General features: G+C 42.8%; 1 long non-coding RNA gene across 1 annotated transcript in view; it reads right to left on the bottom strand.

The window, feature by feature from the left end:
* The window catches only part of LOC142808771 (uncharacterized), a 118,518-nt gene extending 103,001 nt beyond the window's left edge, over positions 1-15,517 (bottom strand). Inside the window, exons 1-2 of the long non-coding RNA XR_012894659.1 lie at positions 15,109-15,517; positions 1,128-1,466 (exon numbers count right to left, since the gene is read on the bottom strand). This is a non-coding gene — a long non-coding RNA (uncharacterized LOC142808771). The remainder of the gene's footprint in view (positions 1-1,127; positions 1,467-15,108) is intronic.
* Between the last annotated feature and the right edge of the window lie 319 nt (positions 15,518-15,836).

The following is a 15,836-nucleotide window of genomic DNA, read 5'->3' as shown; positions in this document are numbered from 1 at the left end:
AAGAGCCGCTGTTGCGATGAGTTCTGGTTGCCTCCCATAACTTTCTTCTGATGAAACGTACGTTATTAGTATAGTCTTCGGATATGCGTTGATCGGAGCCCTTCCGCTTTGATGCGTTTTTAAGAATATGAATTTTCTCACGAAAATCCAGCAGCCTAAAAATAATAGGGTGGGTGCGGCCTATGTGACGTCTACCTAACCTATGACACCTTTCGATTTGTGGGCAATCCATGCACAGTGTTACCGTGAAAAAATTTGAAACAACGTTGGACAATGCCTTATCATCATCTGGAGATTCAGGAATACCGTGAAGAATCAGGTTATTACGGTGCAGTCTATTTTCTAGGTCATCGTTCTGAGCCGTGAGCGTAATCACCTTCTTATTAAGAGAACAATCTGAGCTTTTTAAATCTTCTACCGTATATTTAGATGCATTCGGCATGCCCCGCCGCGGTGGTCTAGTGGCTAAGGTACTCGGCTGCTGACCCGCAGGTCGGGGATCAAATCCCGGCTGCGGTGGCTGCATTTCCGTTGGAGGCGGAAATGTTGTAGGCCCGTGTGCTCAGATTTGGGCGCATGTTAAAGAACCTCAGGTGGTCGAAATTTCCAGAGCCCTCCACTACGGCGTCTCTCATAATCATATGGTGGTTTTGGGACGTTAAACCCCACAAATCAATCAATCAATGAGACGCATTAAGCGTAGTACTGGACCACTCTAGAGCGTTAAGTCGCGACTCAATAGACTCAAAGCGCGAATTGACTGAAGAACGAAGCTTGGCAATATTCTGGGCTATTTTATTTTGCCCAGCTAGCAGGCTGGAAAACATGGCAGAAACAGAAGGTTCACTATCTGTAGATACCATGTGGCTATTGGCTCCACGCACATCCCCACTCAGTAACAGAGTAGATACTCCAGAGTCAGTGCCGGAATTACTAGTAGAAACGTCTTTTATGCCCCTTGGCCCAGGGTTTAGCTCAACGTGTCCACTCAACCACAGAGAACTCAAACAGTACACAAGCTGGGCATAAATGGAAACATATAGAGATACAATGGTCTGTGGGCAACAGAGCAGTAGCAAGAAACGATCATTTGAACAGATAGAATGTGCGTTGTCTAAATAACATACCTGCACAATAAAGAAGCACCGCGTGAGCATTGTGTTGTCGCTGCTGCCGCCTTGCCCACTGAAGCTTCGCTGTGGCTGGGAGCCTTTTATATCCGATGCTGATGACGTGATGAAGTTAGGCTTGGTCAAGGTTTGTTGACTCAGTTGATAGTCAGCGTAGATACTCAGGGACAGCGCAGGCACAATAGTTGAACTAAGTCGATCTTTCTGCTGCAGGACAGGAAGGGCGGACTGCATATATCTGCGGTGATTGGCGTGTTGGTTTGCGCAAGTTGACGCATTCCGAACCACCGCGCCGTCCAGGCATAGTGCCGGGGAATCCACAAGGCTGGCCAGAAACTGCACAATAAAGAAGCACCGCGTGAGCATTGTGTTGTCGCTGCTGCCGCCTTGCCCACTCAACTCAGTAATGATGAAACAAAGCCCACTCAACTCAGTTATGATGAAACAAAGTTTGATTTACGCTGGCAACGAAGGCACTAAAAACTAACATCGATTTCTTGCCAACAAGAGAAAACCAAGGCGTAAAGCATAACTCATCAGTTGTAAAAAACAAGCAAGTAGAAAAAACAAAGCGTCAATGAGATCAGGGCACAAGTAAATGAGCAGCAGATCGTAAGTCATTCCTTTACAGATCCCACCAGCACTCCTAAGATTGTCAGGTCTTGTAAATGCATGCATAGTGTGAATATAGTGACCCACTTTGAAATTTACAACCTTGTCGTTGCAGTGTCTTGGACTTTCTTTACTGTACGCGCTTCCTTTCTGTCAAACATAAACCTAGTTTTTACCATTTGTCAAGGTCAATTGCTATTTTTGTGTACGTTTGCAATCACACTTTCACGTCTGATGCTAAACAACAAACTTGAGTGATGTGCCTGATTCTTGTCTATGAATTTTATAGAATGCCTAAAATGAACTCTTCTACTTGGCGCAATTATTGGCTACTGTTTGCACGTTCTATGCATCAAGATAGAAAAATGGAGAATGCTGGTAGCATTGAATACTGTGTTCAAAAGCTTGTATACACCTCGAAATCTTGCTGGTGCCAAAATTTTTTGTGGGTGTACGGTGAAGTGACTGGTAGCTAGCAATACTGCATTGGTACAGCTGTTACAGCACAATGAAGCATTTTTGAGCTGCTCACGTAATTCGAGCAGATGTCGATCACGTTCACGGTGGTATGACATAGCCACAAAGTTCATGCATCCAGATCCTGCATAACAGGAACCCTTATGTGAAGCAACCCGATGCTGTGATGGGGGCAGCTGCGTGAGAACTGGGTTTTTTTCTGTCTGTCAATATCATTACACCGGTTTCCTAAGTGCACCTGAATAGATTCAGCAAGCACTTGCCGCTACGGAGTCAGAAGTAACAGTATATTTCAATACCAAAATTACCTGTATGTTGCATTTTAAAAAAACTCTGTTATATTGTGACACCTTAACGTCACAGCTCGCTCAATAATTTCTTGGTAGTGGGACATTACAAGAATTATATTTTCTTATATCGTGCAAAATCTTTCCATTATTTTTTATATTGTATATTGAATCCATGCTTTTCAGCGGCTTCCTCCCCAACTAAAGCCTAACTTCTGCTAGATTGTCTTAGGCGTGAAAATAAGAAACCAGGCCAGGGAAAGCAAAAAGGTTCTCCATTATAACAGAAGAGAGTATTGCTGTGGTTCAGTCTATAGCTGAAATTTTTTAAAAGCACCAATGTGGATTTCATGAGAGTGTTTACAGAGCATAATTGTGTTGTGCTACTTTTGTTATCGCAGAAAGCGCCTCACAAAAGCAGTGCTACAAGGATGTGAACCACAAGTTCTTTTCAACGAACGGATGAGATTCCTAAGAGCCACATGCCGGCTGCTTCTGGCCTACAAAGCCAGTACAGCCACCACAGAAAAGTTCTTCGAAAGGTGTGAGACATTCCTATGTTGCATGGAGGGAGCATGTTAATTTTCAGTTTTATAGCTCATAGGGATATGTCTGCAAAAGTAATTCCCTGCACAGTGTGTTTTACGTTATCTCAAACTGCCATAAGGCCGCTTTGGATCTGTCTTTCTTTTTATCACCTTTCAGGCCATATTTCTAATTCATACAGAGTGTTGCAGCAATGGCATTGTGTGAGTAAAACAGAAACTTCATTTCGAAAACCAATTATGGTCACCCATTCATTGCCCAACCAGTGTATCCTCTTCGCTAGTGAAGTGATGTGATTTTGCACTGACTGTCAGTAGGTTCTCTCTGCAATATTAAATAGTGTCTTGGGCCTAAATTTACTCCGTATAGATTGCGTTGTTGTGAGGCATGCTGCTTATTGAAGCTCACTGAACAGGCACTACCAGCATTGATGTACGCAGATGATATAGTGCTGATGGCCGACAGCAAGGAAGATTTGCAGAGATTGGTGGACATCTGCGGTAATGAGGGAGATTGGTTAGATTTCAGATTCAGAGAGGAAAATCAGCAGTCACGGTTTTTAATGACAATGAAGGTAGTGAGCTTAGAATACAGAAGCTCACGCTAGAGATAACAGATAAATACAGATATCTGGGCGTTAGATAAGCAATGGGACCGAGTACCTAAGGGAACACGAAATATACGGGAACGCTAAAGGTAACAGATATGCAGCGGTGATAAAAAATAGGGCACTGTGGAATTACAATGGGTGTGATGTTGTGAGAGGTATATGGAAAGGGGTCATGGTTCCTGGGCTGACGTTCAGCCTTGTGCATGAGATCAGAAGTTCAAGCAAGACTAGAAATTAAGCATCGTGGAATAGGTAAGCTTGCTTTAGGAGCTCACGGGAATACACCAAATCAGGGAGTACAAGGTGATATGAGATAGACATCATTTGACGGCAGGGAAACTAGCAGCAAGATAGAATTTGAGAAGCGATTGAGAGAAATGGGGGAAGAGCGTCGGGCTAGGAAGGTATTCAGCTACTTGTACATGAAGAATGTCGATACAAAAGGGAGGAAGTGAACCAAAAAATTGACTGGTAAATACTTTGAAAACAGCAGAGGGCCAAACCAACAAGAATTATCGGTTAAGAAGACAGTGAAGGAAGCTGAGACCGATATTTGGAGAATTGGCATGATTAATAAGTCCACACTAGAGATCTATCAAACATTTAGGCAGGAAATTACCAAAAAAGGATCTATGACAATACTCGGGGTAGTTCTCTACGGTTTGAGGCCAGGACGGGAGTATTGCGAATTAAGACATATCTGTGACGTCATCCTGCTGCATTCCGTGGCCGCCTGCTCCAGAGACAAGCGCCAAGGCACGCACTATCTTGGTTCCCTTTATCCGGTTATCACGGGAATCATGTGATCATTCTGACTGTATATATTTCACGACAAAACATTAAAGAGGGCTTTTATTTCTTGATCACGATGTGACGAGCATCTGTCGATCACTCTGACGAGCTTGACAATATCGGGCTAAATACAAAGAGGTAGACACGGTATGCAGTGCGTGTGGAAAGGAAGAAGAAACTGCAGAACACTTGATTATGTTCTGTAAAGGGCTTCACCCTATAGTTCAGGATGATGGCGCAGATTTTTTCAAAGCACTGGGGTTTAGGGACAGGGAGGGTGAAATATACTTTAAGCGGGTAGAATTAACTCGAAGGAGGTTATCTGATTGGTAGCTAAAGTCAAGGCACGAGTGAAAATTAAACCCTTCACTGCAAAGTACGAATCCTCAACCTCACTATTTAAAGGAAAAAAATCAATCTAGTTTTTGGTTCATTAAGTATTACGGCTTAGTGGCGCTAGCTACCGCCCGATCTGAAGGGTACAGCCATATCCATCTATCCATCCATCTCACTATGCCTTGCACAGTACTTCCTCACCATGCCGATCTAGCACAGCGGCACATCAACGAGGCATTGCTTAGTTGATGGCTGCATGTTGATTGCACAATCACTAACGTCATGCTTTGTTGCCATGTGACTGTAGACATGATGTTAACGTATGCGTACCCCTCTTCACCGAGTGAGAAACTGAAAACTGCTACAATGTGTGTTTTATTGGCTGTGACTTCATCATTTCCTCATGTGAGCGCAAAATTTCTGGCAACGTGCTCACATTTACAATTTTGCAGTTATTGATTGATATGTGGGGTTTAACGTCCCAAAACCACTATATGATTATGAGAGACGCCGTAGTGGTGGGCTCCGGAAATTTCGACCACCTGGGGTTCTTTAACGTGCACCCAAATCTGAGCACACGGGCCTACAACATTTCCGCCTCCATCGGAAATGCAGCAGCCGCAGCCGGGATTTGAACCCGCGACCTGCGGGTCAGCAGCCGAGTACCTTAGCCACTCTCGGGGGCTCTCGGGTGGTAGAGGCGAGCCGTCAGGGTTGCGAAGTAAACATGGCACGATGTACGGGAAATGTGCCAAAGGTGTTTATGATATTCCCTTTTCTTGTGGCAACTGTTACATCGGGACTACTGGGCACTGTATTAATGAACGATCAGAAATTTCAAATGGTGGGGTAGTTAAGTAACTTTTTTACAATTCAATTATAAAGGGTCAATTTGTGCACTGCATAACTTTGTTGATTTATATTTTCAAATGCTCATCTGTGAAATAGCCTGCAGCTGCTGTCAATATTTATGTGTTCATTATTCGAAACATTCTGTATGTACAATATGTACCATCAACAGCAAATGTTTACCATGAAATCGTCGCACACTACAGGCTGAATCGGCAAATATACCCGAGAGCGGACAACTCACTAAGTAATAAAAACGAGGTTTTGTGGCGAAAGTTACAGACGGGGGTTTTTCCAAACCCCGCACTTTACAGCAAGTGGCACCCCGTAGTTTTCCAGTCCCAGTGTAAATTTTGTGATGAGGTAGCGAATTTGGTCCACATGGTGTGGACATGTCGAAGTCAAAGCGATGGTTCTCACACTGTAGAATCCTGGGAGGCCCTGCTCTGCAGCCCAGATCCTAACGTCCAGCGCGACATCATCAATCAAGCCCTTGCTGCTGCCACGTCCCAAGGGATTCCGGCCGACAGCTAGGGGCGACGGGCCATGCCTGAACAATTGACTGATTTTCAATAAAGTTTTCTCTCTTTCTCTCTCTCTCTCTCTCGACACGATATTTTTAATGAAGCTAAGTTCTCTTTTTGTCTGAGACTGTAATTTTGAAAGAAATATTCCATACTGCACTTTGCATTTTGACTTATGCAGTCACCAGTTTAATTACAAGCGTTAAGAACCGACGTAGCGGAAATTCGCATTTGTTGTGGATTCAACATCTACCAAGCTTTTCCTGTTGATAGTACTTTCATGGATTTTTCATGGCACTCACGGAGGAAGGAAATGTAAGGAGAGGGCATGCCCGGCCGGCGCAGGGCATGAAAATTGAGGGCGGAAATTACGTCATGCGCGGCCATATCACTGGGCTTAATGGCGGCGTTTTGTTGTTGTTGATGTAGTGCAGTGCGGCACCGTTCAGGCTGTCCAGCGGTGGTGTGCACGTTTTCATGGGCCTCGCACCTAACCGTCACGTACTGCAGGTGTTCGACAGCATCCATTCTTTGTGCCGCATTGTTAGCTACGTGATTTTCCTCCGGTGGTGGTTGTAATCAGGTGTCGGAACTAGAAACCACGGAACGAACTCCGAATTTGCAGTGTCCGTCAAAATTATGCTGAAAAGCCATCATAGAAGATAACGACTGCGCTCAAGAATTTGTTCAATGAATGCCTTGCAGGTTAATGACAGTTATGCGCTGTTGCTTCTTATGACAACGGACAATGCATTAGCGGTCCACAGGCCCTTAAGACTGTAATCTAATCTTGATTTTCATGTTCCTGTACAGTTACCGGTTGGCGGTTGGCGCTGAGCTGTGTTCCAGATAAGGAAGACCGAAACAAGCGCCTTCTATCTATTTTCCTTTAATGACTAGCCACTTATCCCGGAGACATCTTCCCTCGCATTTGGCTGGGTTTCCCTGCCATCCTTGGCGGCTGTGGCGACGCGTGAAGCTTCCTGCAGACCATTTCTCACGCATTCCTTCGGCTAACTTTCCCACCTTTCGCCCTAACGCTATCCTGGTCTCCGTTCTCCGTAGCTACTAGTGCGCGTGAATCTCGCTGAAGAAGTGTTCCCACGCACTAACGGGTGGTCTTCGCTGCTTTCGTCCTAATGAAATCATGGCCTTTGAAATATCCGTAGGAACCAGTGCACGTCGGACAAAAGAGGGGCGAAAACAAAGAGGACGGCGCAAAATCAACGGGCTGCCACGCATACAAGCTCCACCGACACCGACTTTACTGGCATAATTACGGAACTCCGGGTTTATCGCAAGGAAGTCATTTTTTTTATCGTTATGTTTAGCCCACAGCCTGACCTAAAATTTCATAAAGCCTAAAGAGAAGCTCAAAAGGGGGAAAAAGTGATCTGAAAGAAGCTGTACAAATTTCGGTGCCTGGTTCGTCGTGCGGCAATGTCCGAAATATTTTTATCTTCACAAAGAACACATCGAATAAAAAAAGCTTGATGTGCAACTTGCCGTGTTTGTTGTAAACGCCGGCAGTGCAAGAGTACAACAGCCAAATGCAGAAATTTTGTCAACCATATCACGGCAAGATAGCGTCTTGAAATCCGTTCCGTTGGTTTTGGATAGCGCTGGCGCACGCGGCGCGCAGGCCACGTGCTTTGTGAGACAGAGAGGGAGTCGCGCCTTCTGCTTCGCATTTATACGTAAAAAGGAGAGGAGAATTTGCCTAGTCAATATGGCCGACTTCCGGTTTCATCGCAGCTTCACAACGAGTGACATCAGGGTTTCTCCTTACCTTTCCTTCCTCCGTGATGGCACTAGAGCCACCTCCTTTCCCCCCTTTTGCAGCTACATAGCTGGCAGTTCATTGCTTTGCTGCTTTGTTTACTTAATACTTATGCAACCAGCGCATCTAAAACGGTGTTTTAGGTGTACTTGCATCATTAGGTGTTCAATATTTTATTAGTTGTGGAGCTTTTTTCGGTCTCCTGGCTTTTACCTTTTGGGCAACTTAACTGCTGTTTTCAGAGCAATCTGTAGATATCAATATTGACTCTACTAAGTTTTGGTTCAGAAAGAAAAGATGAACAGTTGCCGAGGTGCATAGCCGGCGCCACAGCAATCTAGGTTACCAGAAATAGATTTTAGGCCGGATAATATGAGGCTCCTTGCTAGTTGCGTGTCTTGCTTTTACTTAGAGCTATTTTCATAGTTCTAAAATTTATCTTTCATTGCTTACAGCTATGCTACCATGTGAACAACCCCCGCACTGAGTGGATTTGATCTTTAGGGCAGCATTTGCACTTTTGAAGGAGGCAGAAATTCAGAGGCCTAAGTGCTTTTGAATTGACATTCTCGTTCTGAACCCCATTAATATTGCTACATCAAGTGAACAAAGTGGAAATTCTAGATTGTATACATATTTTAAATAGGAGAGGTGAGCTACTTAGTGGGTTGCTATCCATGATAAAAAGGCAGGGCATGCAAACATGGACACGAAAGGGTTGTCAACACACCGCAAACACCAACTGGAAAAGTTGACATTAAGGTAGAAATGAAACAAGGCAAGTGGAGATAACGATCAAGATGGCATGCCTGTTGGTCTATGTGAGATATACCTGCTCAGCATTTGACTTCTTCGTTGAGGTATTCGATGGTTGGCTCACACATGCACTACCACATGTCGCTATGCCAAGCCTCAACCAATAGATGTATTTCTTCATTTCTGTGCTATGGCGCTCTTTGGCCAAGTATATGGCCCTTGCGCCATTAAAACACCATAATCATCATCATCATTTCTGTGCTTGTACGAAACTGCATAATTCTAATTTTGGCATGCATTTACGTCGTGATATTAAGATAGGTTTAATGATGGGCCTCTGGTTAACTGTCTTATATGTTCCATTGCTCTGCCTTCTCGTTGTTTGTTGGCCTTTCAAGTGTCCTGACTCACCTGCGGCCCTGTTTGCATGCCCAGTTTTTTTTTTTCAACATGTATGCATATAATGCTTAAGGAAAATAGGTTATTGAGTGAGTATTGAGAAGTTAAATTTATGTCTAATGTAAAATGTTTCTGTTTTCTTCTGTTAGACTTCTTGCTTAACAATGACTGGGCATTATTTTGGAGCCTGCTAATAGGGTGTGAGGTATACATACATAAAGCAGCAGCTGTTAGCATGCTTTCGAGACTGCTACCTCATGAGGCCGAGAAAATCAAGTTGTGTTACTAAAAGCATGCTAGAAAAAGTGAATCGTCTCTAATGTTTTTTTTTTTGTTTTCTTGGCAGACATTCTACAAAAACTGGCCCAAAGGCGCATAGAAGGCAGTACAGATGGGCACACAGAAGCAATCCGGCTGTCTCAGAAACTATAACTGAGCATTAATCTAAGTATTTGCGAGTTCATGGTCTTCTCATGTTAGCCTGTGAAGTGGTTTCTTGACCATTTGCAATATTTTCCACAACTGGTGCTTTGATGCCTCAATGTGGGAAGAAGTTTTTTCTTGGGTGCACGTTAAAGAACCCCAGGTGGTCTTAATTTCCGGAGCCCTCCACTACGGCGTCTCTCATAATCATGTAGTGGTTTTGGGACGTTAAACCCCATATATCAATCAATCAATCAGAAGTTTTTCCAGCACTATTTTCAGGGAAAAACTTTAATACAGCAGACGCCTTTCAAACCATTTGCTCAGAAATGGAGTTATGGGAAAAAAGTTACTGACACATGATTGTTGCTTCATGCTTTTACCACAGTCTTTGTTTCTTTGTTAGCAAAATGTCAAGGCTATGGTATCGAAATAATTTTTGTTTTAATTTATGCTAATGTTGGTTGTGTGGAAGCATGGTAAAATAGTACTCGACTGCTGACCCGCAAGTCGCGGGATTGAATCCCGGCAGCAGCGGCTGCATTTTCGATGGAGGCGAAGATGCTGTAGGCCCGTATGTTCAGATTTGGGTGCACGTTAAAGAACCCCAGGTGGTCGAAATTTCCGGAGCTCTCCACTACGGCTTCTCTCAAAATCATATGGTGGTTATGGCGCGTTAAACCCCACATATCAACCAAATCAAACATGGCAATATACAGTGTTTTTATATATTTTTTACTACAGTAATTTTTTTTTTGTAGAATAAAATTACATTGTTTTAAGGGCATTTACTAAGAGTTAAAATACTTCTGACTCTAAAAATTGAAGATGCCTTCACATATTTTTACCCTGGGTTCTTTGGCTGATAAGACGGTGATGAAAGCATAAACGTAAAGGGTGAGCAATAATTTGAGAAGAAAGGCTTACTGTCCATATCTTAAAATTCTATCAAGTACTACGTGAGAGTTGTCTTATTATGGCAATAGTTAAGATGATGATAGGAGGGGGGGCTTGATTGAGATTAAAATGATAAAACAAAGTTTGTTTTTCGAGGCAATCAAGATTTTTCAAGAATAGGTTGTTTTGAATGTTTGAACAAAAATCGTTTGTCTAAGTCATGGCAGTAACATTGAACGGTTTGCTGCTCTCGTAAATGGATGTCCTATTGTCGAATTACTCATTTTTAGCATCGTGGACATGGTGTTATAAAACTCTTGAGCAGCCAGATTCCTTCTGAATGCATTGTCTTTTGAAGCTTCAGCTTTGCACCCAGTATCATTACAATAGAAGCATTTGTTAAAGTTGAGCATTTGTAATAAATGTGTTCAGATGTATACCTGATAAAAAAATCATTGAACGAATGTTAGAGCTTGTTATTCGACAGCAGAACATTTCTTTACCGAGGCAGCAAACTGCATCAAGGTTGCTGCCACAACTTAGACAAATTGTCTTGCTTTTTTATTTTTTATTGTAACTTTCACATTCATGTAACAAAAAACTTTGCAAACACTTGTTTGGTCCCATAGCCTAACTGACTAGCAGAGGGACCAATTGTGTGACATACCTACATACTTGCGCAAGTGGTTACACAGCGACAAAGCACATCAAACTGGATACAATGTTTAAAAATAGAAAGAAAAAACAAAAACACATGATTGAATTATGCAAAGAAACATTGCGGAGAACATAGCTACTTATAGTACAGAAGAATAATAGCACTAGAATAATAACAATCAAAATAATATTCATAACACTAAATGACTATACAGTCGTGTTACTTAGAAAGTTCGCATGAAGTGCATGCTTCATGACCAATGAAAAATTTCTGGCCTCTTTCACATTAGTCGGTATCGCATTCCATATGAGAGCGCCGTGAAATTTCATGAGCCTTCGACCGTAGGCATTTCTGGCTACCGGTAAATTAAAACAGTGATTCGCAGCAGCTCTTCTACAGCGTGCGGGTAACGTAAAGGTGCTTAATGAGGATCGGTCATCACGTTTTATTATTCAATGCACTATATCAGCAACACTGGACACGTGAACAGAGTCCAGTGGAAGTACACGCATCATTTGAAACAGTTGTTTTGCAGTATCCGTCCTGTTTGAGTGTGTGATAATCCGGACTGCCCTCTTTTGCATGCGGGTAATACATTTCGAATGAGGTTTATATGTACTGCCCCACGATGCTATACAGTAGCTCAAGTGACTGTGCACGAATGCAAAATATAGGATGCATAAAATCGATGCGTCAAAACATTCATGGGCTTTTAGTAGCGTGTGACACCCATATGCTAGCTTGGAGCATGTCTTTTCTATATGCGATTTCCAGTACATGTCCGAGTCAAACATGACCGCCAAGTACTTAAACGAGGCATTTGGCTGTAGCAGCGCCATATCTAAAACCAAGTTGAAACCTTCAAAGTAAAGTTTTTTTTCCTAGAGTGAAATACCATGTATTTAGTTTTCTCTGTGTTGATATTTAGGTGGTTTTGTTTAAACCATACTTGTACTCTCTGTAACTCTTCGTTAATTTTACCTTCGATGTCTCTTAAGCTGTCACCAATAAAGATTAGTGCCGTATCGTCTGCATACATTAAAGCTTCTGAATATAGTAGGATGGAGGGAAAATCGTTAACGTACTGGGAAAAAACATTGGGTCCAATAACTGAGCCTTGTGGTACCCCAGAGACTATTGATTGAGTAGAGGACTCGACACCATTCATCACTACTCGTTGCTGTCGGTCGGATAGGTATGCTTTAAGAAGCTGGTGAATTTTGCCTCGAAAACAGTAGTCATGAAGCTTACCTAACATGATGTTGTGGTTCACGGAATCGAAAGTTTTTCTTATGTCTAAGAAAACTACGACGGCTATCTTATTGTTGTTCAAGGCTTTGTAAACTTGTTGGGTTAATACCAAAACTGCCGTAGATGTAAATCTTTGTGCTCGAAAACCATGCTGGTTTGAGCACATCATATTATGTTTGGTTGCAAATGGTGTTATCTGCGCTGATAGAATTTTTTCAAACATTGTATTAATTACACTTAACACAGATATCGGTTTGTAACTTAAGGCACTTGATCGGTCTCCATCTTTGTATACAGGGATGACTGTGCCCACCTTAAGCTCATTTGGGTATATACCACAGTCCTGCCAGTGTTGAAACATGTGCAGCAAATGGTCTGCCAGAATGTCTATGTTATTTTTTATTAATTTAACTGTGATAGCATCGAGCCCAGCCGCTTTATTGGCGTCTAGTTTTTTTTTTACTAGTGACATAATATAGGACATTTCTATCTCAAATATGGCAAAACTATCAGAAACTGGTGTTATGGGTCGCGTGTGATCTGTAATATCAGGAAACTTAGCAGCCAAAGCATGCCCGAAGTCTGCAAAATACTTGTTAAAGCGATCCACCGTGTCTAGCGTTATACCGTCAGGCAGTACACATTTACCTGAGTCAAGGCCAACTGCGGATTTCGCTGTTTCCCAAATTCTATTGGTGTTGCCACCAGCCTCTTCGATAAGCTTAGCATAGTAGTCTTTTTTTCGTTTCCTCATTAGGGTGACTGACTTATTCCTATAGCATTTGAATTGATTTAAGTAATAGGCACTGGTTCTCTGCTGCTTCCACTTGTGATACCAATGGTCTTTTTGTGTCAATATTTCTAGAATACTAGGTGTCATCCAAGGGCAGAGTGGCTTGGCGTACTTACTACTAGTTGTGGTGGTGCTTAGTGACAGCATTTTTGAGAGAGCATATGAAATTACTGTGTTCTATATTTACATCCTCGTCATACATAGCACAATATACGATTCGACTTATTTTGTCTCGTAGTAACTTATAGTAAATCTTTGTAGTTAATTTTTCCCTAGAAGGTTTCGTATTGAGAGTCTCATTTGTAAGGGTAACAAAAATAGGCAAGTGATCGGCAATCGGAACGGAAAGCACACCAGCATGCAAATCATTGCCAACGTTGCAGAGAGCGTGATCAATAAGAGTACATGACGTGTCAGTCATACGCGTTGGCTTATTTATGACATTACACAAGTTAAAGGATTTCAAGAGGAGCGTTTACTCATTCGAGTTATCAGATAACAGGTCAATATTAAAGTCTCCAACAAATACAATATTATTGCAGTGCATGCAGGAAACTCTCATAAGCACAGACTCAAATTATTTCAGGAACGCTTTGATCGAAGAACCGGGCGGGCGGTATACAACTCCAATAACTGGCCCTCTTTCAATTTTGATAAACAGAGGTTTCTATAGTTGCGTTGCTAACAGATGCATCAAGCAAGACATTGCACGCATTATTGTCCTGCATAAACAAGGCAACACCACCTCGTCGCGCACGAGAGTTGCGTGGCTGCGATAGTAGCCTGAATCCCTGCATACTCATTGTTTCATCAGCATTCAGACATGTTTCATTCAAAGCAATGATATCGAAACCAAAGTCTAACCGTGCTATATAGGTGACCAGATTGTTTAAATTCCTGCGTAAACTTCGAACATTGCAGTGGAAAATCGAGAACTTATTACATTTCTGTTTTTTTCTTATATGAAGGATTAAGCATATTTATAAATACAGAGCTTAACTGAACACGAGCATCTACGCAATCTTGGCAAGGTCATTTTCAAATTGAATATGTTCAACCGCCGAGTTCTCAGCTTTTCTCATTAGAATCCGGCCCTGAGACACCCATGCAAACTTCCACTTTTTTTCTGCTTTTACCTATCGAGCTTTCCTGAACAGAATCTTATTTTCTAGGCAGAGATACTCATTGACATAGATGGGATCATTATGCTCTAAAGAAAGGTGACTCGTATTTAGCGTCATCTTCCTAGCTGCAGTCAGAAATTTGTCTCGGGGTGTCCTGGTTTCAAATCTTACCCCAACATTTCGTGTATCTTTATCTCTGAATCGGACAAGATGCGTGACATCAATGTCTCAGTGTCTCCATGAGAAATCTCGATTCCCAAACAGGTGACCATTTTACCCACTGTCACCTTTAGATTTTCATCTGCGGTACGTGGAAGCCCTATGAATTCTACGTTCATGTTTTTTTCCGTGCTGCTTAAGTTCAATAATCTCCTTTCTGGCGTCAGTCAGTTGTCTAGCCATCTCTTGGTTTTGTTTCACAATATTTTTGTTTTGAGTCCTCACCTCTGTTAGTTCTCTTAGAAAGTTCGCACCTTCTTTCTTAAACTTTTCAAAGGCCGTATTCATGAATTCGACAGATTCACGCATTTTCCCGACCTCAACTTTAATTTCTGAGTTTGAGTCATCAATCTTACCAACCTGAGCTGTGATATGAACTGCGAAGGCATCAAGCTTAGTGGCCAATTCACTGATGACTTTGACGACCTCTTTGGTATAAGTAGGAGCCTTCTCAGAAAGCGCCTTCGCTACGTCATTAATATCACCAGTAGATGCGCCTGCCATATAGCTAAGAGAGCCGAGCTACAGCTCCGGAGCAAGTTACCCCAAAACAATGCAACACTTCACAAAAGACACACCACACAATCACCTATAGCAGCGGCAGCATCGGCACTGGACAGTAGGCAACAAAAGGTGCACACCAACCTGAACAACAGACGAGCGCTGTTAGCCTGCGTCCGTGAGCCGTCGCCGCCGCTACCAAAGTGAGCAGCTCCACGCCCATCAACCACCGAAGATAAGATTTGGGAACTGCGTCCGCTGTTCACAGATGGCGGGAGCAGCACTGACGTCCGTGCGCGGGAAGGGCTATGCTTTGACTTCCAGAAATGGGCTGTGTTGCGCCAAAGGACGGCGTCAGACCGTCGATGCACGCCAGCCGGTAATTGCAGTCGGGCCTGAATCCAAGGCAGCAGGACAAGTCTTTCCTTGGAACGTCGAAATGCTAGTCGCCAACTGAAAAACAGACGAGTGCTGTCAGCCTGCGTCCTTGAGCTGCCGCCACCGCTGCCAAAGTCAAACAATGGCTCGAACAACGCACTTAATTTAGCGATATGACACTCATTCAAGCCCCCCTCTTCATGTTATCTCCAGCCATAATAAGATGTACGACTGTTATGTAGTGTTTATTGGACTTTTATAAACTATATATGCAAGCCTTGCATCTTTATTTAATGCTCACCATTTGTGTTGATGCATTATTCATTTTTTTCAGTAGGCTAACACCCCCACCATGATGTTATGAACAGGGCGACGTGTACCCATCCAGCACTGTCACGTGCAGTGACAGACTGCTGGATGGATTGAAGCTACGGAAACGACAACGAAGTCCTGATCCTATTATCTCACAGCTCCTGTTTCTCGCTCTAAAGGTG

This window comes from Rhipicephalus microplus, chromosome 1, assembly GCF_043290135.1.
Source record: "Rhipicephalus microplus isolate Deutch F79 chromosome 1, USDA_Rmic, whole genome shotgun sequence".
NCBI lineage: Eukaryota > Metazoa > Arthropoda > Arachnida > Ixodida > Ixodidae > Rhipicephalus > Rhipicephalus microplus.
The sequence above is the reverse complement of the archived record's forward strand: the minus strand, read 5'-3'. Positions and strand labels throughout refer to the sequence as shown.